This window comes from Mytilus galloprovincialis, chromosome 5 (genome assembly GCF_965363235.1).
Source record: "Mytilus galloprovincialis chromosome 5, xbMytGall1.hap1.1, whole genome shotgun sequence".
Taxonomy (NCBI): domain Eukaryota; kingdom Metazoa; phylum Mollusca; class Bivalvia; order Mytilida; family Mytilidae; genus Mytilus; species Mytilus galloprovincialis.
The window spans coordinates 48,266,370-48,284,449 of record NC_134842.1 but is presented as its reverse complement, the minus strand read 5'-3'; the positions used below and the strand labels follow the sequence as shown (position 1 = coordinate 48,284,449).

At 33.7% G+C, this 18,080-nt stretch overlaps 1 long non-coding RNA gene across 1 annotated transcript; it reads left to right on the top strand.

Annotated features, from left to right (window-relative positions):
* The first annotated feature begins 831 nt into the window (after positions 1–831).
* Positions 832–11,439, top strand: LOC143075942 (uncharacterized). The gene is made up of 4 exons (XR_012978477.1): positions 832–992; positions 3,630–4,294; positions 6,762–6,927; positions 10,098–11,439. It is a non-coding gene; the product is annotated as an uncharacterized LOC143075942 (long non-coding RNA).
* Positions 11,440–18,080: the final 6,641 nt, after the last annotated feature.

Below are 18,080 nucleotides of genomic sequence, written 5' to 3'. Positions count from 1 at the left end.
ATTTGTATGGAGAGTTGTCTCATTGGCACTCACACCACATCTTCCTATATCTAGCCCGTAGATTAATGCGTGACGCATATTTTACGTGACAAAGAACAGTTTAGTATTTGGTCAACGGTGTATTTGCTTTAATGGCGGCTATGTGATAACAGAAAGCGATTTGTTTTGGTATGTTATGCCTAGCCCTTCAGATAACAAATGAACATACCAGTAAACATGAAATGTTGATAAATCATCAGTTAAAATGCTTTGTTTTGTTTTATTAAAATATATAATATAACATATGCATTATATACAAAAAAATCATTATGTAAGGTTATTTATAGAACAAATAACAATAACGTTGTTTTTAATTTCATTGTTCTTACTTTAATCTCAAACACATGTAGACAATTTGTTTTCTTCTTCTTTCCAATTCTATTAGCACTAAGACTGAACGGTTTGGAGAAAGATTTGAGAACGTTTGAATAATTATACAATATAACGTAAGCCATAGTATTAAAGACGTCAAGCGTCATGTAAGCTTTTAAAGTTATTGAGCTTTTTTATATTGAGCTCTTAAATATGGTGTTAAAATGTAAAAAAAAAAACCAGAATTATGTAGTCTTTGTAATTTTCCTTTCCATGTATTTGAACATAGAATAGACTTGTTAACATTCAATAGTTAGTATAGCTTATTCTTCTTCTTTGGTGTACTAATTTATCAGTTACTAGGAATTAACTTATTAGATATTGTACTTGAATATAATATTTAACGTATCGTTGTGGATCATAGTGGTAATTTGGCTCAATTATAAAAGAATTCATTGAATTAGATTGCTATTAATAATTTCATCACTTTTCTGACAGTAATTTTTGATATCGAGATAATCGAGAAGACACCAGTCAAAAGAGGGAGAGAATGACAAGTGTGAAAGTCAAAATAAACAAACTACACTAGAATTGGTGGATAAGTCATTTCCAGAGTTTTCAACTCGTATCAAAGCCAATCGGTAAATATATACTTTTTGCTATGTAGATTTATTCTTTATATTTCACAAGTTATTATTTATGATAAATATTGATTGGTATATTTATACTTAAGGAAGAAGATAAATTCTTTAATTTAAATGATTTTCATTCTAAGTTTTATAACACAGACATAGGCTAGTGACACTCTCTAGGACTCACAGTTTTGAGCTAGTGACACTCTCTGAACTTACAGGTTACTAACAAAGATGTCTACCCTGTAGCAGCCATATTTGTTACTGTACCAATGTTGCAACATATGCGTATTTTGACAACTCATAGTATGTCTCTTCAGTGATGCTCGAGATCAAAACCTTCACAAACGTTGTAGGACTGATAAAACTATAAAGGATCTAAAGTATACCCGAATCAGGAAAAGGAATTTGCTGTATAGGAATTAATTCCTTTTTTAGCTCACCTGGCCCGAAGGGCCATGTGAGCTTTTCCCATCACTTGGCGTCCGTCGTCCGTCGTCCGTCGTCGTCGTCGTCCGTCGTCGTCCGTCGTCGTTAACTTTTACAAAAATATTCTCCTCTGAAACTACGGGGCCAAATTTAACCAAACTTGGCCACAATCATCAGTGGGGTATCTAGTTTAAAAAATGTGTCCGGTGACCCGGCCAACTAACCAAGATGGCCGCCATGGCTAAAAATAGAACATAGGGGTAAAATGCAGTTTTTGGCTTATAACTCAAAAAACAAAGCATTTAGAGCAAATCTGGCACGGAATAAAAGTGTTTATCAGGTCAAGATCTATCTGTCCTGAAATTTTCAGATGAATCGGACAACCTGTTGTTGGGTTGCTGCCCCTGAATTGGTAATTTTAAGGAAATTTTGCTGTTTTTGGTTATTATCTTGAATATTATTATAGATAGAGATAAACTGTAAACAGCAATAATGTTCAGCAAAGTAAGATTTACAAATAAGTCAGCATGACCAAAATGGTCAGTTGACCCCTAAAGGAGTTATTGCCCTTTATAGTCAATTTTTAACCATTTTTTCGTAAATCTTAGTAATCTTTTACAAAAATCTTCTTCTCTGAAACTACTGGGCCAAATTAAACTGAACTTGGCCACAATCATCATTGGGGTAACTTGTTAAAAAAATGTGTGGCGTGACCTGGCCAATCAACCAAAATGGCTGCCACGGCTAATAATAGAACATAGGGGTAAAATGCATTTTTTGGCTTATAACTCAAAAACCGAAGCATTAAGAGCAAATCTGACATGGGGTAAAAGTGTTTATCAGGTCAACATCTATCTGCCCTGATGTTTTCACATGGATCGGACAACCCGTTGTTAAGGTTACTGTCCTGAATTGGTAATTTTAAGGAAATTTTGCCGTTTTTTGTTATTATCTTGAATATTATTATAGATAGAGATAAACTGTATACAGCAATAACGTTCAGCAAAATAAGATCTACAAATAAGTTTACATGACCAAAATAGTCAATTGACCCCTTAAGGAGTTATTGCCCTTTATAGTTAATTTTTAGCATTTTTCATAAATTTTTGTAAATTTTTAGAAAATATTTTCCACTTTAATTACTGGGCCAAGTTCATTATAGATAAAGATAATTGTAGGAACAAGAATGTTCAGTAAAGTAAGATCTACAAACACATCACTATCACCAAAACACAATTATGTCATGAATTTATCCGTGTCCATTGTTTAATATGCACAAGACCAAGGTGAGCGACACAGGCTCTTTAGAGCCTCTAGTTTAAATATTTAAATGACTTCTCAACTTGATATAAATAATGGAAAACAAATCCGTGTTTTTATGCTAGTACTACAATGTAGGTAATGGATACTGTGCAAGTCAGGTACGCGGGACTGATTGTACATTAACAAAGGTATCGGCCTAGCGGATAGTTATGACATTGACGGTACCAATTGATCCGCTCCAGATGCGCTTTCGACTATTAATGCTGATCGTGAAAAATGGATGCTTTTTATGGCAGTGATAAAAATAGATTATTTAGCACTATCGTGACTATCGTTGTTATCATGAAGGAATCTTTCTATCGTAACCAGTTTAAAGTACAATTATTATTGAAATATTCTGCAGTTATGGTAATCTTTAAAGATATTTGTCCACAAGTTAAGATTATATATTTTCGAAGTTACGATTAACTGCCTAAAATTATAATGGCTATTATTTCGATATCGATGTAATGTGTGATATTCAGAACACAAACCCACAACGAAACCGTACAGATCAACCTGGCGGCTGAGTAATTCTTGAAAATAACACGTAAACACGGAGAAAAAAGCAGAAAACGATTTCACCTATTTCTACATCCGTCATATTGTTATCGTTGTAACTAGATCAGTTAACGCCAGTCATATTTGTTAACTTCTATGTCATTTGGTCTATGGTGGAGATCTGTCTTATTAGCAATCGTACCTCATCTTCTAATTTTTTAATTCGAAAAAATAGTCTCTGTGTGATAGATTATTGCCTATTTTTCGTTTAATGTACTGCTCTGCTATTGGCACCCATAACGGTCATAATTGTGACAGAAAATTTGAATGAAACGATATATTGTTTTGTATAAAAACTGAAAATCCACCGTACGTAAATAAATTACATAAATGTCAGTAGTTATTTTTCTTCAGGGAATCTACTTATCATGGAAAATTTCATCCGTATGATACTGCTTCTGAAGGAAGTCGCTACAGAACTAGTTTGGAAGGTTTTAGAAAACAAATATCAGCCGGATGATTTCAAATCCTTTTTGCTTCAAAAGAAACATAATTTATTTCATCTTTATTTAAACAAAGGATGTTGTTGCGCTTGTGGTCCAAATGCAAAGCTCCCAAACCAGCAACCTATAAGAAAAAATCAGTTTGACCAGTTATTTGTACAACAAATCTCAAATAAATGCCAGAACAACGTCCGCAATCATTCGTGCACTTATGATGTTGACCAAAATATAAAAGTATCGGACCTTGACATTACTTTATGCATAACAATAATAATGAACTGCTACGAAGGATCATTGACTCCACAAGAGGACACTAATCTTAGGAATATAAGACAAATTAGAAACGAGATTGCACACTATCAAAACAACGTGGATTTAACTCAAAATGAGTTTTATAGAATGTGCGGAACGGTGGCAAATGCCACAATTTCTTTAGCTAGGGACATCAGTCAGGAATATTGCAATGAAATTCAGGATAGAATAAAGCGACTAAAAGAGAGGAAGATTTTAGCGGCTGCTGAGGAATACATGGAATGCTTACATCACATATTGCAATGGAATATGCAAGCCGAGAATGTGAGATATTACATAAAATAATAGTTTCATACATTTTTTTAAGCCATTTTTTTCTGACTTCAGTCAGTGACTCAATAAATGTTTTCCAAGAATCCATTGTCATCGGAAATTAACTAATATTCTTACTTTAAACTTAAAAACGGTTTACCTCTAAATAAACGTACAACACATTCAGGGTTCTAACTTACCAGCGTTTCTTCAATAACCATATCAGTTGTCTAAAAGCTTAAGTGTAACAACGACAAGCTATGTTCGATTTTGTTTTTGATGTATTGCACCAAATCGTTATACGGTTGTAACATTACACCATAGATATGAACTGTAATATGAATATTCACTATATCAATATATCTATGAGTACTCAAATGACACTATTCAATGGTTACGAAAAAGGACTTTCTTTTTTTTTCATTGTAACAAACTCTTACTTTTCTGCTGCACTTGATCATAAGTGGGCCAAATTGATGACATATCACAATTGTATGAAAATGAAATGTATATTACTGCTATAATTGTTACTTGCAGTAAACAAATGTTTCGCTAGAGAAAACAATAGAAATAACAGCATTTTATTTTGAACATAAGTTTTGAGCACCGTATTTTCGATGTTTATCGTTATGACTTTTGCAACCAAAGACAATGCGGTCACGGTTATGAGCGGTATTATTCTAGAATGGAATATTTAAATACGTGTAACTCCTAAACCTAAGCAGAATTTATTTATCAAGTTTTAAAAATATATTTGGGTTGCATAATAATACTTATACTTGAACATATGCAATGTCAAATGATTGGAAACGGATTATAATAAGTTAGAAAATTTATAAGGAAACGATTGCGCGCGTTGTATAACGAATCCAGTACTTCTTATTAATTCTCTAATGCACAATACTTACTAATGTCTTCCACTAAGATCTTTGGTAAATTAGTCAGATATGGAAGTGTCAAAAATCAAGTGGGGAAAACAATATTAAAAAAATAATTATTGACAATCGACTTATGAAAACATAAAAAAACGTACAATATGTTTAAAAAGAAGATGTGGTGTGATTTCCATTGAGATTATACATATAAGTAGATAAAGGCAGATGTGGTGTGAGTGCCAATGAGACAACTCTCCATTCAAATAACAATTTAAAAAAGTAAACCATTAAAGGTTAAAGTACGGCCTTCAACACGGAGCCTTGGCTCACACCGAACAACAAGCTATAAAGGGCCCCAAAATGACTAGTATAAAACCATTCAAACGGGAAAACCAACGGTCTAATCTATATAAACAAAACGAGAAACGAGAAACACGTATATATTACATAAACAAACGACAACTACTGTACATCAGATTCCTATCTTAGGACAGGTGCAAACATTTGCAGCGGGATTAAACGTTTTAAGGTATGTTTGACCGGCTAAAATTCCTATTTATATATATATATATATATATATATATATATATATAAAACGTCTGAATAATAGTCAACGATTTTTCCCACGAGGGCGCTGGATCGTTACAAAAAACGAAACATGTACACAATAAAATAAATTATATAAACGCCTAAAAAGTGTACACAACAACACCAGTAACATAAAAAGGAACTATAAATGTAATTATTTATAAATATTTCGGATAACAGATATCCTTCATCGGTATATATGGTTGTGATGTGTGTTGTTACATTATAGTTCGTTTCTCTGTGTGTTACGTTTTGGTGTTGTGTCTCTGTTGTGTCGTAGTTCTCTTATATTTGATACGTTTCCCTCAGTTTTAGTTTGTAACCCGGATTTGTTTTTTTCTCTATCGATTTGTGAATTTTGAACAGCGGTATACTAGTGTTGCCTTTATTGAATGCATCATTTATAAGTCTACTTAGATTAAGCTGTTACAATCTTGAAATGTATACAATAAAAAAATTCAAACCGAACATCAGGTAAGACGCTTGCACAATTCTAAACATTTGTTAAACACGACATAGGTTATATGACTAATTACAACAGAGAGTTCAAATATATGCTTTAGATAAAAATAGCAATGTGCGATATGTAGCGCAATGCTAAAGCTTTAACGGTGTCGACAATTATAATGTTACAAAAAAGATTGCGTCAATAAGAATTCCAAAGAAACACATGAAACAGCACTGAACGGTCTAAATTTGTAAATATTTCAGATTTGACAACGATAGAGTAGTTACATCAGAGTCTGCTATGTTGAACGTGGCTTGGAACTTATACATCCCTCAAAAAATTAAGCAATTTAAATTGTTATATTCAACAGTAGATATATATATATATAGATATATATATTTACTCTCATAAACCAAAGTACAATGGTACAGAGACATATACAACATGTACAAATAAATTAACTAAGTATAAATTTTAAATACAAATGTAAAGTAGAGACATAAAGTGATTACCCAGGAAATTATAGGCATTTAATAATAATTCTTATAAATTTGCACATATCTTGTAGAATGTTGTTGTGATACAAGACCGCATGGAAAGATTTGAACAAAACGTTGGTGGACAAATTGACAAATTAGGAAAACAAATGGAAGATTTTTTACTGCAGCAGGTACAAACAACGACGATTTATAGACGAGTTACCACAGAAAATAGTCCTAGTAATACAAAGAAAGGTAACGCAGTTTTTAGAACTTCAATCAAAATGTTAACATGTTGAAGACTTTTGTTTAGTTTTTTCTGTTTACCATGACATTGTGTGTATTTCCGCGATTCTTCTGGCGTTGCATTTTTCCGTGCTTTAATAAACTTTGTTTTATTTCGCTTTTCTTAAAAAAAAATCTTACCAAGTTATTGGTTTTCAGTGCTTTTAAACATCGAACTATGTTGTTCCTTTTTACTGAACTTTTTTATTCAAGAATCAACTACCTGAAATGTAGTTACCTTTTCTGTAGTGTCAGTCACTTCAGTTTGAACTAGGATATGTTCAAAGCGGTAAAATCACGACCATTATCACTTTGTAGTTTACAGCGCATACCACAATTTTGAAAACTTCATTTAAATTGAATGTCAACTCTGAGCACATAAAAAAAGAAAATATTATTTTCATCTAGGTTTAATTTTTGAAATCCATTGATTCAGCCTGTCATCAAATGTTTAAGTCTTAGGATAACATGATTTTCACAACTACCTTCCCTGAATTCTTTTTCTTCATGATACAATTTTCATTGAGACGAAGAACTAGTTCAGTTTAATCACGATAAATATTCGAATGACCATGGAATTACGACCAATATTTGCATGACCATGGAATCACGAGAAATACTTGATTGACCTTGGAATCACGACAAATCTTTCCATGAACATGGAATCATGAGGAATATTTGCATGATCATTGAATCACGAGGAATATTTGCATGACCATGGAATCACGAGGAATATTTGCCTAATAATGGATTCACGATAAATATTCACATGGCCATGAAATCACGATAAATATTTGAATAACCATTGGATGACGACAAATATTTGCATGACCACATGAACTCTCGAGAAATATTTGCATGACCATTAAATCACGACAGATATTTGCATGACCTTGACAGCATGAGGAATATTTGGATGACCATGAATTCACGAGAAATATTACACATTATTAAATTAAGTTAAATCCTACAGCCTTAGCCATAACCATTTATTGCATCTTTTAAGACTTACGATCCAATGCTTAAAATGCGGTACCTTTTTAGTTGTAGTCATCATTGAATCACGAGGAATATTTGCATGACCATGGAATCACGAGGAATATTTGCCTAATAATGGAATCACGATAAATATTCACATGGCCATGAAATCACGATAAATATTTGAATAACCATTGGATGACGAGAAATATTTGCATGATCATTAAATCACGACAGATATTTGCATGACCTTGACAGCATGAGGAATATTTGGATGACCATGAATTCACGAGAAATATTACACATTATTAAATTAGTTAAATCCTACAGCCTTAGCCATAACCATTTATTGCATCTTTTAAGAATTACGATCCAATGCTTAAAATGCGGTACCTTTTTAGTTGTAGTTGTCTTTAATTGCTGTCTTCTCTTGGGATTCTAAAACGTAAATCTTCTTAGGCTGTGTCACTGCTCTATTAGTGGGATACCATACAGCAACAATGAATGAACTAGTGACTTGTTTTAAGCTTTAAGATCCAGAACTTACTAGTGAAAATCGAACCAGCTATATCCTAAACACCTCGGACAGTATGGTAGGCCATAGAGATTGGAATACTGCCCGACACTTTAGCAGCCGCACCTTGCATTGAAGTATTCAGGGCCAGAAAAACCAGTGTGCCAAGGACCGAGCTGTGATCATATTAACGTTTGTTCTGAGTTAGTGTCCTGTTTTTAAATATGGGGTCAATTCCTTACCGAAAGAAACAGAAATGTTAATAATACAAATTATGACGTATAAAAGAATACATTGAAAAATAATATTTGTATAAATATATCCTATGAATCAACGAGAAGATTATATGAGTACACATTCATATCTACATGTGTGTACTTAAGACCAAGCCAAAACCAATTAGACTTGTAAAATAGTTAGCAAAGGTACCAGGATTATAATTGAATACGCCAGACGCGCGTTTCGTCTACACAAGACGCACCAGTGACGCTCACATCAAAACAATTGAAAAGCCAAACAAGTACAAAGTTGAAGAGCACTGACGACCCAAATTTCCAAAACAATTGTGCCAAATACGGCCAAGGCAATCTACTCCTGGGGGAAAAAACTTAGTTTTTCGAAAAATTCAAAGTTTTGTAAACAGGAAATTTATAAAATTACCATATTATTGATATTCATGTCAACACCGGAGTGCTGACTACTGGGCTGGTGATACCCTCGGGGACGAAACGTCCACCAGCAGTAGCATCGACCCAGTGCTTTTTATTTTCGAATGATTTTAGATAGAATCATCAATCGAACACTTCTGTTGTAGACGAAACACGCGTCTGGCATCAATACAAAATTAATCCTGGTATCTGTGATGAGTTTATTTACAACCAATGGGTCAATGCCACTGTTGGTGGAGTATCTATTCCCCGAGAGTATCACATACCCAGTAGTAAGCACTTCTGTGCTGACATGAATTATCATTTATATAGACATACATGTATCTATAAATTAACTGTTTACAAAACAAAATTAATCCTGGTATCTGTGGCGAGTTTATTTTATTAAAAACGATAACCTCTTTTAAAAAATCTTTTTTGGAATACCCCAAAACAATACAAGTGATTCTGTTATGAAAATAAAAAGATAAAAAGATTTAGAAAAAAAATGAAGACCTGTTAAATAAATTTTGTATGTTATTAAGATCTCAGACAGGGTATACAATATGACATTCCGGCTTAGAGTTTATATTCAATGAGCAGTAGGCATAGGGTATCAACCCTAACCGGGAATGTCACATTTTATACCATATCTCAATTGAAAAGCAATTTAGATTTACTAATACAGGATATCTATATAAATTGTTGTAAGCATACTACATTGTACTATTTAAAAAATTATAAGTTTTGGATTTGAATTTTTTTTACAATATTGTATATCAACCTTTATTAATGGTTATTAACTAATGATTTAAAGTTCATTCTCCATATCATACAATTCGTTGTGTCTGAAATCTGGTCTGGTCATTATCACAGGTCTTGGCGAAATTAGTTGTCCCTATTTTCTCTTTTTAAGATATACCTTGTTTTGAAAAATAAATTATTGCTTATTCCTGTATTATAACATTAAACACCATAAATATTTCTTTCTTTTTTTTCAGAAGAAAAGACCGCGCTTCTTGAAGGTAAAGATGGTGATGACAGTAAATCTGTATATCTTGAAACATTCAATAAGATTGAGAAATTACGACGGGATGGAAGAAAATATAAGCGGTCGGCACTTAATTATTGTGTCCTAGTGTATACTATTTTGCGTGGATCGGCATCAGCGGATGAAATTCGTTTTGATGTTTTAGAGCAGATTGATAAAGCTCTGTATAATATGTCGACGCTAGCCAAAGACACTTTGCTGATCAAAAAAACTTTAAAAAAATTAGTTCCATTATACCTCTTACAGATTGGAGATTCCTTTACATCACATGATGCAGTTGTTGACAAATCAGTCATTAATTCATTCGGAAAGAAATGCGCTGAATGTTTCTTACAAATCTGTAACAATGAAATGCTTTTAGAACACGTACGTCCTAGAAATGCGAAGAAATCTAGCGGTTTTCTACGTGTTGATGCGTATACGCTTGCATCAGCCCTCATTAAACGAATGCAATGTGGGTTAGACGATGCAAAGTACACTGGTGCATACATTGAAAAGCTTATTGTGGAAATAAAAGAAACCGAAACAACTGGATTATTTTTAGACATAATGGGGCAATGTAATGATAAGATCACAACAAACCAGTTGGTGTCTTTATTAGATGGACTTACAAAGAATGGGGAAGATTTCAAAATTTTCAAACATTTCAAAACATTAAATCGTGCCTTTCATCGTAGGGTAGACAAACATAAGAATACAATATTTCATTACCTAGTATCATTATACAATGAAGACAAAAGATACAAGATATATATTGAATATTTCTGTGAAAATGGAATGTCGCTACTGCAACTGAAGAACTGCGACGATGAGACAGCTGTAGATTTTGCGTCTTATCTTGGAAGATCTGAGGTAATTGCCAACGTTATGTGCAACACAAAATGCGACAAGCTTTTAATCAACAGGATTCTTTTGATGGTGCAACGAGGTGTTGGGTTTTTGAAAAAGCATAATCTATTTGACTCAGTTAAATTCAATATTAAAATTTTGCTTGACCAGATCACTTTTGGTGAAAAGAAAGACTACGAGCAAATTTTACAGATAATTGGAAAGGAATCTGAAATTTGCCGACGATCTATAACCGGAAAAAGAGAAAACAAAGCAAGCCCAGAAGATGATTTACAAAAGGTGTCCGGGAAAAAAGAAAGCATATCAAGTTTGGATGAAAATATGATGACATTTGGGGAAATATTTATAGATACAGCAGTCGTTATAAGAAAAACGCTAGATGATTTTCCAGATATTGTTAACAAAATAGTAGCAAAACTGGATAAAGATGAAAGTTGATCTTTAATTGATGCAATTGTTGTTAAAATACCATTAGTATGCTATCGTACCTTGACCTATAATGGTTATGTAATTGTGACTTGAATGGAGAATTGTCTCATGAGCACTCATACTAAATCGTTTTATATCTATCAATTGGAAATAAGCCATTCAATTATACTAATAAATCGGGTACACGTCGAGTGCTAATGGTCTCGATGAAAAATCATTAATACGTATGTTTGGAGTATCAATCTTACATAGCCGTATTTGGTATAACTTTTTGGAATTTTGGATCCTCAATGCTCTTCATCTTTGTACTTGTTTGAATTTATAAATTTTTTGATATGAGCGTCACTGATGACTCTAGATCTTATTTAGACGAAACGCGCGTTTGGCGAACTAAATTATAATCCTGGTACCTTTAATAAATACACCACTTGGTCGATGACACTGCTGCTGGACGTTTTGTTCCCGAGGGTATCACTAGCCCATCAGTCAACACTTCGATGTTGACATGAATATCAATAAGATGGTCATGTTTATAAATTTCTTGTTAACAAAACTTTGATTTTTCGAAAAACTAAGTTTTTTTCTTATCCCAGGCATAGATTACCTTAGTCGTATTTGGCACAATTTTTTGAAAGTTTGGATCCTCAATGCTCTTCAATTTTGTACTTGTTTGGCTTTATAAATATTTTGTTATGGGCGTCACTGATGAGTCTTATGTAGACGAAACGCGCGTCTGACGTACTAAATTATAATCCTGGTACCGTTGATAACTATTTACACCACTGGGTCGATGCCACTGCTGTTGGACGTTTCGTCCAAGAGGGTATCACCAGCCCAGTAGTCAACACTTCGGTGTTGACATAAATATCAATAATGTGGTTATTTTTATAAATTTCCTGTTTACAAAACTCTGATTTTTCGAAAAACTAAGGATTTTTCCTATCCCAGGCATATATTATTTTAGCCGTATTCACAGTGTAGATACTATTCTGTACGCTATCCGGAAGTCGCGATTTTCGAAGCGAGAACTTTTTGGATCACATTTTAAATTTGATGGGTATACTGAATTAAACGGCAAGTTTATCATCTGTACATTGCTTAATTATTAATTCAGCCGACATCGATATTCTCAAATGGTTTAGAATTAAATTCCGCACATTCATTATTCGTATCTTTACCTTAATCAAGAGATTTGCAAGTGCATCACTAAGGAAAATCAGTCGGCGAACCTAAAAACAATCTTTTTACCCTCTTAGTGTACAAATTAACGTAAAAACCTGACTTAATTAACTAAATGAAATATATTTCAAGTGGTGGTAAAAGTTTCAACCAGATCTTTGAAGCCAGAAATAAGAAAATTACACTTGTTTGAATTTCTCACTGTACGATCAGTCTCGCTTGTATATTTTGAAACTGTATGATCAGTCTTTATGTCACTGTATTCTAGTGATGATTTCAAAGTTATTTACGATACATTAGAAGGTGGCATTTTTCTAAAAAAATACAAATATATTTCAATACATTCACATCCTGAAAACTTATGAAACATGTTTTAGCTTGATGGGGTGTACTCGACTTACTACATTAAGTATAAGGATGTTTAAATGTTGCTAAAATAAGAGGAAGGTTTGATGTATACTAGTATATAAGTTTCAGAAATGTCCTCCGTTATTTAAAATTTTACAAACACAGATTTAGTTGTTATATAAAAATGCATGTATTTACAAACATTCGAGGCCGTACTGTAGCCTTTAATTGATCACAGTTCCTGCGATTGGTTTAAGATGTAGAGCTGTCTCTTTGACACTCAATTGTACACCACTTTGTCAAGCAGGGGGTTATAGTGATAAAGAAGTCCGTCTTTCCGTTCGTCCTTTGGACCAGTACAATATGTTTCGCCGGTTTTGTAAGCGCATCTCCTCATAAACCACTTAATATACATTGGGGGTTCCGTCCATTTTTAAATGGAGAGGGGGTCCAATCTAGGAGAAAAGGGGATTCCAAATATATGTTCCCATACAAATGCATTGTTAAAAAAGGGTTTCAAACTGCCGGATCCCCTTTTTATGAACCCGTCACTGATATAACTATTAATTAATCTTATTCGGTTTCCTTATCATAAATGATAATGACTGTATTGTGCACCGTCTACTTCGAATTTTAGTAAAAATCTTTTATGGGGTTACTTTATATAAGATACGGACTTGAACATTGCATTATGTGGGGGCACCCATCAGGTATTCCTATCACCTCCTAAACCAATCATTAAAGTTTTCTGAAGTTGCTCCATTTTTACTCGATTAATGCTTTATGGACCTTCTATTTCTGTAAACTTACCAAAATTATATCACATGAATTATCCCCCTACGCAAAGCTGTCTTTATCCATTTTTTGTTAGTTTAAAAGAGACAAGCTTGATTTATGTTATCATCAATTGGTCAACGGCGGACGGTGTAAATAATCTTTAAAAATTTAATAGCTAAACAGATAACTGTAACGATACACTATTACAAAGTCCACAAGCGAATCATGTATTACTTTTTAGGCATTTGATTTTAAATAAGACTGATGGAACAAAAATACAATTATTTTGCCGTCTAAAAAATGCATCAGAAATATATTTGTATTGTCTGATGAAAGTAATTACACGTTATAGTTCCCTGGATAGTTCATAATATCACATATACACGTATATACCTTCAAATTGCTTTTGTTTTTTCTTCAAAATCACGACTGGTCATACAGTCAGAAAATCTGAAATCGCTTCTAGAATACAGTCAGTTCTAGACTGATCGTACAGTAATTTATTTTGGGATCCTCAAGGAAAACATATTTTTTATGGGAAATACGAATATTCTACTTAAATACGAAAAGAATATTGAAACAGTATATATTTAACTGTAAACTGATGCAAATATTTGCAATAAAAGATTATTTACTTTGTACTACGAGAGCAAACTTGTCCATCGATTTCACTTTTTTCTACCAAGTTGATGTGATGCACACGTATATTTTATATTCTAATGCATGTTTTTGTTACAGTTACTCATATTTATGATGCTATATATACATTGAAGCTGTTCAAAGCACTTTGTAGATATAGGAGTAAACAAATGATGAGAAAAGTTAACGTAGGCAACACCGTCCTGTTAGCCAGTTGGAAATCATCGCTTCGAAAATCGCGACTTCCGGATAGCGTACAGAATAGTATCTACACTGTGGTATTTGGCACAACTTTATGGAATTTTGAATCCTCAATGCTGTTCAACTTTGTAATTGTTTTGCTTTATAAATAAGAGCGTCACTGTTGAGTCTTATGTAGACGAAACGCGCGTCTGGCGTACTAAATAATCATCCTGGTACCTTTGATAACTAATTACTGATATGATACACATTTTGATAATAAATATCTCTTCAGTGATGCTCGGAACCAAAATATTTGAACATCCAAAACTTATTTAAAAATGAAAAAAAAATTATGACGTCGCATGGATTTCTCGAAGCAAGCATTGAATTCGATTATTATATTTTTTTTCTTTGTGTAATACTTCTTTGTATCATAATTAGACACAAATCAGTAAAACAATGCAGACCCAAATGCGTCATCGTGCTGTTGCTTGACATGTTTAGGTTTGAAACTCCTCTTATAGTCCTTACAACAACAAAAAAGGGAGACTTCATTTGTTTATACCACCTATGACTAAATCAAACTCTAGTAAAAACGCCACGTCAATACAGTTTTATAACGCTACCCCGTCTGCGACACATATTAATTGCTGAGCGAGTCGTTGGATGTCAAATTCACGCCACAAATATTTCCCATAAAATCGACTGCAGAAGAAACATTTAAAGACAAACATTTAAATCGCATGATTGCCAAAACATACTCTTATAGACGAAACAAAGGCCAAATCAGAAGGTACAAAATTGAACTAATGCACATTCGATCTATGTGACTTTTCTGGCAATCATTTAGGTGTTAGCCAGAAGAAGTCACGGTGAACGGGGATTTATCTGTTGATTAGGAAAATACCAGCTAGAATTTCAGCGCATTCCACATGACTTGAACATTAAACGTACCGTAGCAGTTGAAACTTTGGAAATGAAAACTTTATTTAAATAACAAAGAAATTAATAAAATTTGTACAAGCATTGCATTTTTGAAAGTGACAATCAAAAGGAACAATGTAAACGTTGCGCTTCCAAGTTCGTCAGTATATTTTGGGGTTGTTAAATGAAAAATTAATAACCACTGTTTTTGTTGTTTTTGTAAATGGTTAGTTAATAATAAGGACCCTTGACCTTAACCCAGTTATAATTGTTTATGAAATTTACATTGTTTAATCATAGAATATCCTAGATAGACAATGACAGTATTTGTATAATGCAATGCTTCAGAAAGTAGATAGACCCCCCACCTTTGGGTTATGCACCCCCGTTTTTACAATGGCTGGATCCGCCCTTGCGCTTTTATGTCATAGTAGAAATAGTATTGTCAGTAATGTAAAAGTGTTATCAGTTGAACAAAAAAAGGATAAGACGGATTATTTAGCAGTTTATTCCAATGTGATACTTATTGAATATGACAAACTGTACATACTGTAAATAACAGTTAGTTATATCACTTAAAGAGGGATAAAAGATACCAGAGGGATAATCAAACTCATATATCGATAATAAACTGTGACAATGCCCTGGTTAAGAACGAAAGTGTCATACAGACAAATAGTATTACACAAAACAAAACATAGAAAACTAAAGATTAAGTAAAACGAACTCTACCAAAAACTGTAAGTGATTTCAGGTGCTTCGGAAGGGTACGCAGATCCTGCTTCACAGGTGGCACCCGTCGTATTGCTCATGTTGTAACAAACACGTAAATGGTCCGGTAGGTCACATTCGTGAAGGGAAAGTGGATTGTAGTAACGACATTAGGAACATATCAGATTATCTGTGAAAAGTTATTTCATATAACGGTCAACCAACTCGGAATCGCCCGTAAATTTACGATGGGATGATTTCAACGTCATCATTTGGAACACTTGGTATAATAGTTTTCTTGTGTGTAGCAATCCTCTATCAAGGAATGCATGATAGGAAATATATCCCCTAGCTGGAATATCAAATCAATTGACAGATATACTTCGTGTGTGGGCGCTGCTGGATTGTTGGTACATAGAAATGGAAAGTTCACCATTGCGAAGCTGAAGTTTTGTTTTCAACCGAACCTGATTGTCAATTTCTAAATGTAAATAGATATAGGAAGAGTGGTATGAGTGCCTATAAGACAACTCTTCATCCGAATAACAATTTATAAAAGTAAATCATTATAGTTCAAGGTACGACCTTCAACATGGAGCCTTGGCTCACACCGAACAGCAAGCTATAAATTGCCCCAAAAATTAGTAATGTAAAACCAGTCAAACGGGAAAACCAACGGTGTAATCAATATAAAAACTAGAAACGAGAAACACGTATGAACTACATAAACAAACAACAACTATTGTACATCAGATGCCGGACTAAGTTCAGGTGCAGCGGGATTAAACGTTTTAATGGTACCAAATCGTTCCCTTTTCTGAAACAATAGTATAACATCACAACATAGAAAAATACAATATAAAAGAGGGACGAAAGATACCAAAGGGACAGTCAAACTCATAAATCTAAAACAAACTGACAACGCCATGGCTAAAAATGAAAAAGACAAACAGAAAAACAATAGTACACATGACACAACATAGAAAACTAAAGAATAAACAACACGAACCCCACCAAAAACTAGGGGTGATCTCAGGTGCTCCGGAAGGGTAAGCATATCCTGCTCCACATGTGGCACACGTTGTGTTGCTTATGTGATTACAAATCCGGTAAATAGTCTAATTCGGTAGGTCACATTCGTGAAAGGGGAGGGGATTGTAGTTAAGACGTAAGAAACATATCCGATATCATTTGTGAAACGGTTATTTCATAACAGTCAACCAACTCGTGATGGCGTCCGTAAAATTTACGAAGGGATGATTTCAACTTCACCATTTGGAACTCTTGGTTTAATAGCTTCCTTGTGAGCAGTAACCCTCTATCAAGAAAATCATGATAGGAAATGCAAGCACGAGAATATCGTATCAATTGGGAGATATAAACCCCGTATGCAGGTGCTGCTGGAATGTTGCTACTTAGAAATGGAAATCATCTCTTTTGTCGTAAAGTTTTGTTTTCAACCGACCCTCATTGTCAATTTCTAGATGTAAGTCAAGATATGAATAAAATTGAGAATGGAAATGGGGAATGTGTCAAAGAGACAACAACCCGACCAAATAAAAAACAACAGCAGAGGGTCACCAACAGGTCTTCAATGTAGCGAGAAATTCCCGCACCCGGAGGCGTCCTTCAGCTGGCCCCTAAACAAATATATACTAGTCCAGTGATAATGAACGCCATACTAATTTCCAAATTGTACACAAGAAACTAAAATTAAAATAATACAAGCCGACTTAACTGTATCTGTAGTATCCTTTATCTCCAAATCGATGGGATAGATGCGTTCCACTTAGTCTCCAAATTTTGAATTTTTTAGTGAAAGAACGTCATCTATATAGCGGAAAGTAGAGTTAAAGGATATTGCTAACTTCTTATCTTTCTTCGTAAGAAGTTC